Genomic DNA, 16,827 nt, shown 5'->3' on the forward strand with positions numbered 1-16,827 from the left:
CAAAAAAAAATCATAAACAGTCAGGTTCATTAATTAAGCCTATCATTATATTACCTTTAAAGGGCTTTACACACCTACTCAAGCCAGGTGTCTCACTTTCATTGCCAACAGTAACTTTTCATACTTATTTCACTTGAAGATAAGTCCTGTTCATTTTTGAGTTAAATACACATCGAGAGGTAGAAAATTATTTGGGCATCAATTCACCGGCGGTAATAAAAGCTGCTGATATTTCTCTTTTTAATATTTTGCAAGTGACGGCCATGAAACAGATAACAGGGACATGGAAACAACACCTAGACTTAAGTTATGGTTTTTTAATGATTGAACAAACTTTACATAACAAAAAAATTTACATTTATTATAAGAGGTTACCTACATAAACTATACTAGATGTATCCAAAAGAAGGACTTGATGGGCTGTACAGATACATGTAATCTAAAGATCATGGGCAACAACCCCCCTCCCCCAAAAAAAGCAAAAGGAAACAGGTATCCAACAACTTATCCACGCTGTTTTTAAGAAGCCTCTGGATGTGAGAGCAGAGCGGGTCAAAGAGATACTTTCTAAGTATCAGCCATGTGCTCATATGCAGCAGTAGACGACCCCGGCTTCAAGTGTGTATTAAAAGTGCTCAGACCTCATTACCGACGTCCCTTCCCGTGCACACATAAAAACCAGTCTGTGGTCCTTTACTGGCGTGCATGAGCGGTGATCGAGCACAGATAACTCCTGCACCTGCTGACCGCACACTTCACAAATCATGAATATGAAACATCACTCCTAAAGGCACGTATTTGATTTGGTCTTATATTTTTCACATTGTATGTATTTTATGTTTCCATGTGAGGAGATGTTATTCATTATCTTGCATTTCTATTTCGCAAGCGTTCGGCCCTCTGGTCCCTGACCTGATGAGTGGAGGCGGCTGTCTGTCTGGATGAGAGCACGGATCCTTTGGTTAGATTTGTTTTGATGACAGAGTGCGATCCCCAGTTTGTCATCCACTGCCAGGTCCTATGATTGGAACAGCAGGCATGGAAGAGGGACTGTGTGTGTGTGTGTGTGTGTGTGTGTGTGTGTGTGTGTGTGTGTGTGTGTGTGTGTGTGTGTGTGTGTGCTTCAATGTTTATGACCTGCGAATAAAAGCTTTGACTCTGTATTTCCACGTCGTTTCTTCTTCTCCTCTTTTTTTTTTGTCTGTTTTCATTTATTCTCATATTTTTCCAGAGAAAGCCTCGACATGTGGTGGAAATGAAATCAATAAAAAAAAAAGAATAAAATAGAAAAGGCTGACTTTGAATCACAACAGAGATTGAACGGCACAATGTGTGACTTTTTGATCCAGAAGATGTCGCCCTTGCGCAACCAGCGTTAAACCAAAACAAACCGACGTTGTTGCGACATCTCCGCCGCTATTCTGAAGCCTCCGCTCTCCTCCAGCGACACACCTCCAACCGCTCTCCACTCTCGTTCACACGAAGGAGTTATCAATGAGAGCGCACCGTAATTAATCACCATTAAGCGCAAGCGGACGGAATTTTTTTTCTTCCTTTGCTCGAGCTGTAATCACCTGTGTCCTGCATTGTTGTGTTAGCATGCTAATCTTAGCACACAGAGGCCCTAGTGTGAAACCACCTCCTCCTCCGGATGAATTTTCAGTGACATAATGAATGCTGGTTTATTTAGGAAGTTTTAGTTAAAGTGATTTAAAAAAGGAGCCTGGGAAGGCACTGCACACCCTGACTTTTCATCACTGATTTGTTAGTCACAACTATTTAAAGTTTAACCCCAGCCTTGGTCCCCACTGCTATAATACATCTAAAGTAGACTCTAATCATATCAATGAGGTAAGGGTGAAGCTTGTTTGGAAATGCACTCTGCTTGTCCGTTCACATGAGAAGTCTCTTTTTATTTTCTTGAAACCTTGTTTTCTAATAAATCCACCTCCTGGCTGCTCGTCCTTGAGAGCCTCTTGTTCAGTCAAACGGGCAAAACATCAAAAAGCCCCTTCACATCGTCCCTCGACGTACAGAGGTACCAATTGTACAAAGCGATCCTCAATCAAAGGTCGAGATATCCTTCCAGATCTGAGGGTTACGATTGTGTGTGTGTGTCTGTGTGTGTGTCTGCATGCATGCATGTGAGTAAGGGGTAATTGAGGAGCTTCATCCCTGAGTTCTGATAAGGGGACTAATGGTGCTTGTGGTTGCTGTGGAAACCTTTGTTTGAACATAACAGTACAAGGATCTTCATTCCTGCATACAACACACATGTATGCTCTCTCTCTTTCTCTCTCCCTCTCGTTTCCTCTGTCACTATAAGAGCACACTTCTTGCATCAGTGATTTGAAAAAGAGGCAGCAGATAGATACATAATGAAGAGCACAGCCAGTTTTCTTAATCCTGATCCCCGTCTATGAAGGCTGAATATCCAGCTTCAAATAAAAAGGCGTCAGGGTGGGAACGTGGGCCAGAATCCTATAGGGAGGATGTTTGAACAAAGTGGAGAAAAAAAAAGGTGGTTGCAGTTCATCAAAACACAGATCGAGATAAGTACACTATAACCCACATACACAAACACACGCACACAGACACACAGACGCAGCTTCCCAGGTGAGCAGCACTCATGCTGGGAGCGTGTTGGTAAATTGTTAATATTGTGAGGTGCATTGCAGCTTATACATTTGAATGGTTCTTAAATTACATTTTAAATTTAGATGAGCTGTTTCACTTAGCTGACAAATGTGTTGTCCCGGTCGGAGGGGGGGGGGGGGGGTAGATTTTACAGAGGCAGCTCAGGGAGGACCAATGAAAATGCATGACGCTTCATCTCTCAACACCACACCCATGTCAGGGTTTGATGATCTGGCGCCCCATTTTCAAGGGTTTCTGTGTTTGTGTGTGTTGTTGTGTTGCGCAAAGTTTTTGGGCTGTGGAAATTAATTACCAGTCTTTCAATCAGGCACATCCATTATAGTAAGTAATCACGCTAGCAGAAATTTTTAATCAAATCGAATGTTTGAGGATGCGCCTGCAATTTCTTCTGTAAACTCCCGAACATTTGCACAGCCCCCTCCTCGCACAAAAACACCCATCGGTTATAGTACCGAACAGGTTCATCCTCTGACTCTGATCAAATATCTATGATCTCGTCAAATAATGCAGGTACATGCAGGGCTAAGTTACGAGCCTGGTAATGTTTGCACCACTTCTTCCAGTCGTATACCTCATAAGCAGCCGAGTCAAAAGCCAAACACTTTGTTACAGGAGTTCAGTGTAGGTGCTCAGCGTTCTTGTATTCACTGATTTATATGAGCTATAACTCAAATAAATGTCCTGAAACGTGACTGGAGTTTGAGATTTAGAGCCATGGTGCTGCATATATTAAAAAGAAATGAGAGACATCATTGCATTAGTAAATAAAAAACCCAACATGCTGCATCTTAACTTATCTCTATTGACAGATTCTACACAAGAATGTCTAGGTTTTTTGCTGAAGAATTCTGCAAAAACTCAACTTTTTACAACTGTATTTGTCCAATGTCTAGTCAAAAATATCTTATTTTTACTTAATATAAGCAACATTCACCTGACATGTCCAGAAAAAACATAGCTTTTCAAGAAATTACAAGCAAAAAACAAGGTCTGAATTGTTTGCGATGAGTAAATAAAATAGCTGCCAGTAGAGTTGTAGTAAAGACAGCACTAACTGGGGATAGTCCCCATGTATTGAGGCTGTGGTCCTTCAAGCGGGCGGCCCAGGTTCAAATCCGACCTGTTGCTCCTTTCCCGCATGTTATTCCCTACTCTCTCCCTGATTTCCAGCTCTATCCATTATCCTATCTCTCCATTAAAAGGCACAAAAAATGCCCAAAAATGAAATAAAAATAAAATTAGAGACCGCACTAACTGAGACCAGAGTACTGCATGACCAAAAGAAGACCAGGACCAAAAATATCAATTAAAAATCATCATCTTGCTCGGCTTTCAGTGGCTGTAACCCAAGAGGTCAATTTAGTAATTTGATTAATTTTAATATTGGACAGATGTATTTAACCTGCTTTGTTTGTCTATGTCAGTTTCTCTCACGTTGGATGTTAAGTACAAGATTCTATGTACGATATGGAAAATTTGATTTTTTTTTGTGATTCCATGTTTAAAAACCAATAAAAATGTTGAATAAAAAACAATTTAACAAAAATGAGGTGTGCTGCTCACCTTTTTTATCACAGCAATGAAGCCTATCAGTGGAGGTCTTGACTGGTCTTGATTTAAAATCCAGAGTCTGATCCAGACGATCCAGTCAGTCCGATCCAGACCTGACAAAGCTTCCATTCTTAACTTGTTATCAATCTGCATCATGATGTTGTTATTCGGCAGACATAAGGCTAAAGACAAACTTGCTTTTCAACATTTGTGCACACTATTAGCTGCGTGATCTTAACTTCATTGTGCACATACTAACTGTAGCTATGCACTATTTTTCTGGAGGATACCTCTAGAGGGCACACCAGAGAGCTTGCAGGCCAGCTGCAACTACTTGATGTAAATAACAGGCACAGTGACACTCGAGGAGGTTACTAAAATGTTGATTGCGAGATCCATGTCTGGCAATTTTCCCAGTCAGCTCAGGCGATTGATGACTGTTGGGCAGAACTCACAATCGACACTTACTGACATTGTTGTCACTGCTGCTGTGTTGACCCTGTCACATCCCCTCTCCCATTACACTGCCCCTTCCATTTATGAGCATACTGTATAAAGTTAATAAGGATGTGCACTGACAATACTACAAACAGACGCTGGGAAAGCAGTGCAGCAATCATGCACATGCAAATGCATATTTAAAATCATGTATACATTAAGACAGTGCTACTGCAAGTAAAGGTACATTCACAACTGAGCTGTTTGGACCTTTAAAAATGAACTCTATCACGCTTTGTTGGATAGTTCCTTTGGCTCAGGGTGGTGTGAATGCTTAAACAAACTCTGGTGCGGACCAAAGCTTAAAGGCTTTATATGTGATTCTTCACACTTAAATGTAATAGAAATCAAGTATATCCTCTGAAAAGAACTGTGAGTCATGACTGTCTACAATGAGTGTAACACCCGGCTCCTCTCCCGCGTATAAAAGTTGTTTAATTGAGGGACTAGAGAAAAGAAGAATAACATACTGTACTCACTGCTTAACTGTGTTTCTAGATCACGCTCATTTCGGGTAAATTTACATGCAGTGTGAAGATACGAGCATAATAAAGATCGCTAGCATTAGCATGCTAACACAACAATGCAGCGCGAGTTGTTTTAGTTTCATGCTGGTGCTCAAGGGGCGACATCTGCTGGATCAAAAAATCACATAAAGCCTTTTAAAAACTGGGATTTTGGTTCCCCGTGGGTGAGAAGGCATTCCAGACCAAACCAAAAAGCAGTGCATTGTGGGTTGAATTTGGCCGTCTATAAACTCTGTCAAAATGGTTTGCCGAGCATGGCTAACATTAGCATTGCTAACAACACCAGCCTTCAGTCCTCCTTGGACTGTGGTTACACATCACCCCGGTCGATATGTCATTTTTAACGGGACACAGCCGATACACATTTTATAAATGAAAATTTTAAGAACTGCATCACACTACAGGATGCCATTCTCCCACTGTCCTGTTGTTTACTATTGGGTCATAGTGCAGCATTAGCCCGGATAGCAGTAGCCACTGACTGAGCTACAACCCCAACTAGTGGTAGGATATAGTGAACCAAAAAAGTGTTTATTTTTGCAGACTCATCTGGAGGGGCAAATTTCAGTCCCTCTGAAATTGATGGATGTAAACAACACATGAGGAAGTCTGGACTGAAAGTTGTTTGTTTGCTAACCACTGGCTTCAGCGGAATAACTGAGAGGTTGGCCATTGTTCCCAGAGGCATATATCGCTATAAGACGATACCCAATGAGTCCCAAGATCACATCAAAACTGACTCTTCTATAGGGATAGATGAGCTATAACTTAAAGCTTAGGCCCAAGAGAAGATGAAAAGGAAGTGAAAAGGGAAAACCTTGAGTATATGAACTCAAACTTGCACTTGAATCTTCAATCCTCTCAACTTAACACAAGGTTTGTGTACAAGGTGCAGAGGAGTGAAAGAGGCTATAGGCCGGCATCAGCAAAATAGGCCAGACAAAAAGAATAAAAGTCTCACTGGTCAAATTCATCTCACAAGGTGTTTCTCTGTGCCGCCATGTACTGTAGCCATAGCAACTGGCACCCAGCATCTCCTGAAGGGGAATGCGAGAAGGTTTCATGATTCATATCCAAACAACAACAACAACAACAGCCTGAGAATCCAAATATGCAGAGGTAAAATGCCACCCCCAGACAGTCAGGCTGACAGCTGTGAGGGGGAGGGGCCAAGCAGAAAACAAATAAACAAAAACAAAGACATTCATCCTCCTTTGTGCTGCATCCAAACTACATCACTTTTTGTGATCTCGTTCATGTCGACTCATACTGACACAGAGGCATGCTGGTGTTTAGAAAGTAATAACTTATGCCGAGGAGGGAATTAAGTATATGACTGGCAGCTTGCAGGTGAATCGGCCCCTGTGGATTCTTACCAAAGGTGTTTTCACACATGCACTCCTTGTGTTTTCTTGACAATTTCCATGAAAAGTTCCAACAGGCTGGTTTTGAAATCTTCCTGACGGGTGGCGGCAGACCTCAGGTGGCAAGACATGACGTAAAAAGAACAAAGCCAAAAAGGGCGGACGAAGCAATAGTCCAACACTATGATCACTATTTTTGCCTTTATATCCAAAAATATCAGTGCTACATGTAGTCCAACACATTAACAGTATCAACAAAAGAAGGGAGAAGAACACACTAGCATTTAGAAAACATGAAGAAGTAGCTTAACTACATGCACGGAGATCGCACCAGCTAGGCACATACAGTCAATGGCTATGCAACCTTGAGTTGAATTTCCTGCTGTGTTCTCACAAATCAGCTCACCCCTGATGAGTTTGAGTGCAAATTTTACTCGGGGGGCTGACAGGAAAGATTTGGTGGTGATGGTGGAGTGAAAAATTAGGCAGTTTGTGTTCATACATGCAGATCGACCCGGAAATTTCAGGAAATTTTAAGGAGTGTGTGAAAACACCACAATAAGAGGAGATGATTATGTGTTTTTAGATAAACAAACCATCAACCCGTCTAAAAGCATCAAGCAATCAAAGCTGCTTGAGTCCACTGTTTGAACATTTTTGTTTGGATGTTAATCTTTTGTTTTGTGTTAACTGAATGTAGTCGAGTTAGAGAATGCCTTTTCAAGAAGTCCCTGCACCCCCCACCCTCGCACATCCACCGCAATCCGTCAGCTTTGAGACACATTTTGCCTGTTAAAGTAAGCAGCCGCAATCAGAGCCCTGCATGCTGGGCCCACTAACGGGCAGCTGTGCCTCATTACCAATCAGAAGAAAGGAGACGGGGCCCCTGGGAGACACTGGCTAGGACTGTGGTGCTGTGTGGAGATTTAGCCGAGAGGATGCTTCGTCCTCTCTCTCTCTCTCTCTCTCTCTCTCTCTCTCTCTCTCTACACATCGTTTACACCTCACTTGATTTGTTGCTCCGTTTGTGGCTAGCTTCCTGTCTTCTCATTCTTTGTTTCTACATTTTTTATATTACTTTACACACTTTATTGATGCCAGGGGAAATTCTGTTTTTTTTTTTTATGCTTCTCACACACATGCACAAACAGGACCTGTGGACATGCATTATTGAGGAGATGTCAGGGATAAGGGCTGCACATTAAAAAGCTGGGGGTTTAATGTCTTGCTCAAGGGCACATCGGCAGCACTCGGGAAGTGACCCGGCACCTTTTCAGCAACCAGACTAACTTCCATAATTCCGTCCGTACTGGGACTTGACGGTTCCCAACCCAGGTCCCTACAGATTGAGCAACAGCTGGGCCACATTTTTCAAACACAAATGATATGAATCCTTGGCAACAGATTGAGCTGTTTCTGTACGGTCAGATTAAAGTTATAAAGAAAGTGTAGGAGGCTCTCCGTCAACAAGAAACATTTCCATTTATTAATCTTCATTTCTTCTCAGTCTCAAAGGTCTGATCAGTAATGAATGTGGGGTTTGTTGAATTTTATTTACTGTTTGAAACAGAAGTATTGTGATTTATTGGTGGCATTTGCGGCGTTCCAAGCAGTTCAGAGTATATATTACTGTATAAAGACGACTGCCTGCTCTTCATGTGCAGTGTTTAACAGGTAGCAGGATTAGGAAACAGAGACTAAATAACTCACTGAAGGTAGTTTGCGTTTTAGCGATCTTCTATGTCTCCAGGTCCATTTCACAAAGCATATTGTTCGAGTGATGTTCAAGCGCAAACATGCCCATGACGTTTTTCTGCTTTAAAAATAACTGCAGCCAAGTTACCATAAACTCTAAGCAGACAGGAACATTTTCATTTGAACTGCATGTGACTGTGTGCACGGTCATTTGTGAAGTGTGTCAACTTTCTGATACTGATATCAAATGTTTTGACTTAAAGTAACAACTAAAATAAAATCAATTTTTATTGCCTTTGGATCAAGCTTCGTTTTGATTGGTTGTTGACTAAAACTTAAGCCATAAAGGGTATAATGATTTCAATGTGACTACTAATAAGGATTTTTGTATGAAGACCGAGACGAAATCTAAAATTTTCTGCCAAAAGTGAACACTGAAATTAATGCATTACGGATCATTTAAATACAAAAAACAGCACCGGTACACAGAGATGAAATTTGCTTTGTAGCGCATTAGGGAATGCATTTAATCCATTGAATTTGATTTGATAATTAGACTTTTCCCTTTCTTGTTTGCACAGGTGTAGCAGACGCAAAAGCTGCATAATCCTTTTGTGAATCAGGACCTGCATTCCTTTAAACAAAATAAATACTGTGAGTATTTTGCAGACACAAAACAGCTGTTTTAGCTGAGAAACATCAGACAAAAGATGGAGGTGTGGGCTGAACTGTGGTGCAGTGCTGTTGCCTCGCAGCGAGGATGTTCCTGGTTTGAATTCTTGTCAGACATGAGCCTCTCTGTGTGGAGTTTGCATGTTTTCCTTGTGCATGTGTGGGTACTCTGGCTTCCTCCCACCGTCCAAAGACATGCTCGTTAGGTTAATTGGTGACTCAGAATTGACCGTAGGTGTGAATGTGAGTGTGGCTTCGAAAATGCGTACTACATACTACTATCTAAATCAGTATGCAGTATATACTGCATTCTGCATTCTGCGTTCAACAGTAGTATGAAGTATGACTGCCAGACGTCGGTTATTTTGCAGTACGCTTGGCATGGTTAAACTGGTTTCCGGTCCTGGAATGCGGAAGTAAAAAAAAGCCCATCTGGAGGTGATTGACATAATTCAAATAAAACAAGTCTACAATCTCTCATATATTCTGTCATTTATACACAATGCCCTGGGTTGAAATATTATTGGCATGCTATTAAAGTTGTAGTATACTTTTCAGACATTCAGGTTTAACTTTTAATCAGCTTTGAATATTATGTAGTAATAGAGCAAGCCAAGGACCCTGTAATTGAAGCTGCTTGTCCAGCTGTGGCACATGCACTGTACAGTCTACAAAGCAGGAAAATCCGAGGTGGTAAGACTTATAAATATTTGTTATTGGTTCATAATGTGGTAAGATATTCAGTCACCGCCACCAACGAGTTCAAACAGCTGCGCTCCGGCATTTTGATCTCTGACCAGGCACTTTGCATTCTGGGAAACAGCACACGAGGTAGACTGGTCCGATGCATACTGTACATTTTAACAGTATTAGTATGACATCCTGGTTTTTGGCATAGGCTACTGCGGATCTCACAGTTGTTTGCATACTGCATTTTGGCCAAATCAGTATGTACTAGTAGTTTAGTATGTGGTTTCGAGAACAGCCTATATGTCAGCCCTGTGATTGGCTGGTCAACAGTCCAGGATGTAACCCCGCCTCTCACCCAATGGCAGCTGGGATAGGCTCCAGTCCCCCTCGATCCCAAAGAGGAAGAGCGGTCTAGATAATGGATGGTTGGAAGATGGAAGTGTAGCTAAGAAACCTTGGATGGACACTTTTTAGTACAGGAAATCACAATCTTTGGTCTCAGGATCGTTTCTTATCGTCTGTTCCAAAGGTCAGAAATGAACTGAAGAAAAAAGGCGTTTATTTTTTTTTGCTTTCTTTATTTGGAACGAATTACAAAAAGACTTGGAAACCCCTTGAAAACGAGATGGTGCATCTCAAGGGGCTTATCCTACTAATCAAAAAAGCAACATAAAAATACCTGAAACCAAACCAGCTGCTCTCATTGGACGCTGTAACAGGATGTTAAATGACTTTGAGGTAGACTCATCTGGCTCCAGATGTTCTGCATGATCTATTAATGATTGTAGTCAATTTGACTAATATCAGATATATGCTGCTTTGTTAGTAATTTCATGTCGTTTATTGTATCCATGTACCTTATATATGTATTTATGTATGCATGTATGTATATCTGATCATTATCTGTCAACAACTCTGATATCCGCTGCTTGTTTTGTCCAGGACTATCTTAAAATTCTGAGTTTTTTTAACTCAACTTGTTTCCCTCCTGGTTAAATAAATGTTAAATAAAAATAAGTACACAGATTTCTCTGTTCGACTGATGAATGGGTTTAGAAATAAATGCTGAGGAGCAACAGTAAGTAACAACAATATTAACAAATACAAGATGAAGGAAAGTTAAAAAGGGGGACGGCAGTCTGAAATGTCTTAGTAACAATCCTGGTCTTTAGAGCAGTTTGAAGACGTCCATGAATGAAGAGTTTGAAAGATAAAGGCTAACATTAGAGGTTATCTTGTAAACAGTGCGTGGTGATTGTTCATGCTGTTTCTCCGCACTATAAAAAGGAGAATAGAGGGACGGAACAATATTTCACCATCTATCACAAGACAAACAGCTTTTCATAATTATAAGTCTGAGGAAACAGCATGTTCCATTAAGCTGTCATGTTAAAATGAGAGCTACTTCTCTGTCCACTACGGGTCCATTAAATTAACTTTAGACCGGACCTCACACTTATGTCAACACATCCGATTCAATTATACTCATTATGTGTTATTTAATTTCAGACTGGTTTTTGGAGATCAAGAGAAAGGTGGAAAAGCCGGAAACACTCATTTAATACAGAAGTGTTAAAATGTGAAAGCTAATCTTCCTCCACTTCCTTTTTTTTCTGTGTCTGTTGTACTTGTGTATGAGTGGCAGTGTGAGTGGGAAAGGATGGACAGCCAGAGCAGACTTCTAAAGGTTAAAGTGAAAGTTTGTTCACACCGGCTACACAAAGAAGAAAAGGACAAAACTTAATTCATGTCATTATCAAACATCTTCTACAAACACGATCAGGAGAAACTGAGCAAACAAACAAAAAGGCTCTTCTCACAGTCTTCTACTCAAACACGACACACATCAAGCGCTCTGTTGTGCTCACACACATTTTATACTCTGTCACCTGTCCTCTTGGGCCAATCAGAGAGGAGCACTGTAATCAGCGCCTCATTGACTTCAGGTGTAATCAATCTCAGCTCCCCTGGAGAGAATGAGACTCAAGCATGATTGAACAAAAGGAAATACTGTAAACATTCCCTTTTTCTTTTACTTTAAAGGAGATCTGTTATTCTCACTCTCACCTTTTATTATGTCAGTCTGGGACACCTGTGGAGTAGTGTTGCAAGATGTGTAGCTCAAAAACATCTTATTTATCTCATACTGGCATCCATAAAATCCTTCATTCCAGCCTTTGCCTGAACGGTTCATTTCAGCTACTGTGTCTTTAACTTCCCCCCAGCCAGAACAGACTGTTTCTGTGTATGTACCTTTAAATGTAAATGAGCTGTGTCTGACCACGCCCCCTCTCTGGAAGGGGATGTTGCGCGGGCATTCTCGCTCCATGCCCTATTGTTTACGGTGAGAAGGCAGACTCAGAGGGCAGAACAAACACCTAGCTGTGGGAGTGTCACACACCTGGGGGAGGAGTTACTGCCCTTTGTGATGTCATGAAGGGAAAATCTCCAAACAGCCTGTTTGAGCACACATTTTCTGAAAAGTGGAGCAGGCAGAAGATGGAGAGGATGGACTTTTCTCATCATTGGGGTTTTTTAGAAAGACTAGAGACACATATTAGAGTTAGAGGAACATGATATAGTGTATTTTGCATAATAGGTGGCCTTTAAATTTAGCATATGAAACAGTCGCCTCCAGGACAGTATCAAAAAGAAGGCTTGTGTTGACTTTGGTTTTCTGGATCGTTTCTAAAAGTCAACTGATTTCCGAAAGACCAATAACTACAAATTGTATTGTTTATAATTTGGTTAATCAGCCAACTTTGACGGCAACAAATATATATTAATTCTCAAGTACTCATTCATTAAGGTAATGTGAGAAAATTAGTATTTAGATTACTAATTACTAATGATTAATTTGCATTGTTTTGCCTTCTGTTGTAGCCGTGGTAAATAATTAAAGTGTTTTAAATGTTTCCAACCTGTTAGATCCATGTGTGTTTGCACATCCAATGAGTTCTTCTGCTAGCAGAAGAAATTAAATGAACACTGAAAAAAATGAATTAATCCATTTCTGACAGTACTTCGGCATGAGTTTGACCTACTGTACTGTCTCCCCACAGAAGCACAGCCGCAGCACTGAGTGTCTATATGTCATATACAGTAGTGGCTGGCCTTCTGCCTCTCCCAGCCGTCACAGCCACCGTCTAAATGTCACTGTTTTTCTGGGCTCCTTAATGTGTTCCTAAAATAGTAACTCCGTGCTGAGAAGGCACGCTTCATAAAGAGACAGTGCCTCTGACTCACAGCAGAGGTAGCAGAAACACCAAGCCATCCCAAAGCCAATTAAACATGCATGGGGGTGTGTTTGACCTAAAAAAAAAAAAAGAAAAAAAGAAAGTGAGTGTGATGGATGGATGGCCACTCTTTCCCTCATCTGTGACACTCTTCTGCTAAGGCCTTTTTTCAGCCAATTAGAGTGAATTATTCAAGGTTGCCTGTGTGTTCGAATCAAGTGAGGGTTATTTTTGACCAATAAGCACACTCATGGAAAATTGAGGCAAGGAGATGATGAGAAGGAGTGTCTATGCAGCAGCAAACCCAGGCTTTGCAGTGCAAACAGATGAGCGAGCACAGACATGGCTATGCATTCACAAACACACACACACGGCTTAACAGAGAAACCAGTGTGAATTTTGATGTGTTTCCATAGGTCAGGGCAAGGCCAGCCATCCATAAACTAATATACTGTGGTTTGGAGAAAGCCTAATGAGGTTGTTTTTTTTTCACAGCAAGCGTCAAAGCCTGGAGAGTGGAGAGTAAAGCGGGGTACACACTACAAGATAACAGGGGCCAATTTCGGGCCCGATTTCCACCTTTCTGGAATTCATAAGCAAAGTCACACGTTTCTGATGGTTAAGAGCTTATGAGCGCTAAATCGCCCCGGGGCGTAAGCTGTTTTTTGTCGCTGCGCTCCCAGTTCTCTTACTTAAAAGAATTTCAACGTTAAAAACAGTTCCACACTTGTCAATTTCAATTCTCTCTCAGAGGCCAATCAAAATCAAGAAGGGGCGGGACTTCTGATATCAAATTTGTCGACATCAGTGGCGGCGGAGACACTAGTCCAACTTGTCTTCTTGAGGGTACAATTTCCAGGTCTAGAGATGTTGCTGATGCCAGGACATCTTTACATCGTTTTCTTTGCGATATTTTCTTGGATTAAAGCAAATACTAAAACACACTTGCCATCATAAAAAAAAAAAGTTGTTGATCTGTACGCTGCTGCTCTACCCAGATAGACACGACAGAGGAAGCAGAAGTTAACTTCAAAAAAACCTAGCGTCAATGAGCGCTGGTGAGAAGCGCTCTGCAAAGGAGGTGGTGGGCGCTGCCGGCACAAAACGTGCTCTTTGTGGACACAGGCCCGGAGGAATGGCTGCATAGTGATGAATAGAATTTGCGGACAATACAATTACAATTTTGTGATTTAATTCCATGCATTTCCTTAATCCAGCCCGAGAATTACAGAATGTGAGGTCATGCATTCCGTCCTGTTCCATTCCATTCCATCAGAGTCCAGACCGGATACCAGGAGAGAATGGCTGTGAAAATGCGCCTATCGTGCTTTCTAATGCTCAACAGTGCAGAAGAAATCTTGAAATGTCACACTGTATATGGACGGGCTGATTTTCCTCATTTAATCAAAGCCGAGCTCTGCTTCAAATGTCATTGTTGCCTTAATTAACGGAGGCTGCATTGTTGTATCAGTTTCTCGACGGGGGCGCCGCGCTGCCGTGCCAGTCATTCACATTCAGCCCTGATGCTGAATTTCACTTGCATACCAGGTCGCATCCATCACAAAGTGTTTAAGGGTCCGGATATATGGGAGGACAGAGCTCACCCATCAGCTTCTTAAAGATTATATTTTAAACATCTGAGTGAAATACGCAAATCTGTTGACGACTGCGATGTGGTTAAAAGGACAGAGGGGAAAGCGGCAAGAGGACACTGTGACTGTTTTTAACAAAGATGGCAAAATTAAATAAAAGTAGTGATTCAGCTTCTCTGAAGGCCTCTGAAGGACATTTCGTTTACACAAGTGGATTTTGTGAAAAGCTGGCTTAAACCAATCTCCAGTACTGTAATTTTACCTTCAAGTAAAATCAAAACAATGTACTGAAAACATTTTAATTATCTTTGCTCAAAAGGACAGGACCCACAGGATTTTTTGATCATGGATATATATAATGAATCATCTTTTCCGTGTGTCATTTTGTATTAAAAGCCACTTTTACACATGCACTACACTCCTGAAAATGTTCACAAAGTTTTCACGGTGGGCTGTATGTGTGACTCCAAACAGCTCAATCTTGAACCCCCGACGTCTTCTGGACTTCACCTGCCAGCCCACTATTACGTAAAAAGTCTGCAGAAGTCAGAGAGAGGGGATGTGTGAACGCAGCAGGTAATATTCAGGAACAATCACCACAAGCGAGAGGGCAGTTGTGATGACATTTATATCATATGTTCAACCTCATGCCAAAATGAAGCCGCTTCATACTTTTGTTCTGCTGTAGCCGGCATATTCTTTACCAACTTTGTGTTGATAACGTGAACGCAATTACATGTAGCATTGATATAAGGGCACAAACTGTCATCATAGCATCAAACTGTTGCTCCGCCTACAATCTGAAAATCAGAGTCAGACTGACTTTATCAACAGGAGTCCAGTTTTAATCAAACTAACACAATATTTAGACTTTTTTTGAAAGAGAAACTCTGCGCTCCTGTTGCTGTTACTTAAAATAAATTCAACGTTTAAAACAGTTCCACACTCGTCAATTTCAATTCTACCTCAGAGGCCAATAAAAATCAAGAAGGGGCGGGACTTCTGATATCAGAATTGTCAACAACAGTGGCTGAGGAGACACTAGTCCAACTTGTTTTCTTGAGGGTACGATTTCCAGCATGCAGAGCTATCTGAAACACACCCACCGTCATCACCAAGGAAACAGAAGTTAACTCTCGAAACCTGGTGACCATGAGCGCTTCTGCAAAGGAGGTGGTGGAACTTTTTTTTAAACAACATGTCAACATGATGACTGTGAATTCTGTGACCCTCTTCGACCCCCCACACTGCGAGGGACATAAAGTGAAAGAGAAACTCTGGAAATTCCCAGTGGAGGGCTGAAGAGCGGTCCCACAACTCTGCAAAGTAAAAACAACGATATAATCCTCAAATGCTCCAAAGCTAAAGTAGATGGTCTGATCCTCAAACTTTAAGGAGCAGAATGTGGATATTTGTTCTTGAATTGTGTTGTTGCTATAGCAGCAAAGCGCGACGACTTGATTGCACATTTATGACCATGTACTAATTCACAGACGTACTATTTTAGGCTCTAAGTGGCTTTCCAGGAAGTCATTGTGAACTCCTTGTTCTGTTTAGTCCCTGCGTTTCAGGCCACACGTTCAGATCCCCTCTCCCTGCCACCATCATTAATTAATCATACACAATAAACAGATTGATTCCCTTTCATCTACACTCCTGTTCATCCTTGCAATCTCGTGCGTTGGGTTTTGCGAGCCGAGTCTGAGAGACGTGTCACCTTGTAAGACACACTGAATGCCTCCCCTTGAAGGAGGGAAACAGAGAGAGTGGGAAGATAACACAGGCAGGCAGCACTAACCGATCAGAGCACTCCAGCAGAGATATGACCCACATAGACCAGTGCTCGTTTAATCAGCCTGCTACTGGCAGCGTGGCAGGAAGAGAGAGAGAGAGAGAGAGAGAGAGAGAGCGAGAGAGAGAGAGAGAGAGGGAAGGACATGGGGAGGTGGCTTAAGCTGGTTTAAAAAAAATGCACTCTCTCTGTTTCTTCTTTTTCCATCCCTCACACTAAAATATTTTTGTTCTCCATCCTTGTCCTCGCTCTCTACGCTCTTGGTTATTAATTCACAACTCTCCGTACGCTGAGATTTCTCATTCCCTTCTTTTCAGAAACTGAATCTTCTGAATCAAAGCAGATACTTTGTGTTTTAAAGTCCTGATGTTGTAGATATACAGTGATGAGATTGTACTAAAAAACTGTGTTTGTTTTGAGCTTTTGATACTTGTCCTTTGACTAATTTTTTTTCATTCTGTTTTCACAAAAATACTGAAGATTAGTCGAAGGACGATCCCAGATATTCTACAATTCACTTAGCAGACGCTTTTATCCAAAGCGTCGTACATC

Source organism: Labrus bergylta, chromosome 1 (genome assembly GCF_963930695.1).
Source record: "Labrus bergylta chromosome 1, fLabBer1.1, whole genome shotgun sequence".
Lineage (NCBI taxonomy): Eukaryota > Metazoa > Chordata > Actinopteri > Labriformes > Labridae > Labrus > Labrus bergylta.